Raw genomic sequence first — 241 nt, 5'->3', positions numbered from 1 at the left:
CTGAAGAGACGCTGCCTTTCAATCTTCGGAAAAACACGCAGTCAGTGGCTCTCAACCATACTGCTCATTTGTCGATACTAAATCACCAGACCGCAACCGCAGCCCGACCAGGACGGGCCGCGGGAGATGCCTGCGCGGTTCAGAACTCGAGGGAGCGAGCGGCTGCACCCTCCGCCGCTCTCGGCACTCCCACAACCCGGATTTTGAGGGGCTCTCCCCTCACAGCTGGAAAGCCCCTCGG

This window comes from Buceros rhinoceros, unplaced genomic scaffold (assembly GCF_000710305.1).
Source record: "Buceros rhinoceros silvestris isolate BGI_N320 unplaced genomic scaffold, ASM71030v1 scaffold42500, whole genome shotgun sequence".
NCBI classification, from domain to species: Eukaryota; Metazoa; Chordata; class Aves; order Bucerotiformes; family Bucerotidae; genus Buceros; species Buceros rhinoceros.
The sequence above is the reverse complement of the archived record's forward strand: the minus strand, read 5'-3'. Positions refer to the sequence as shown.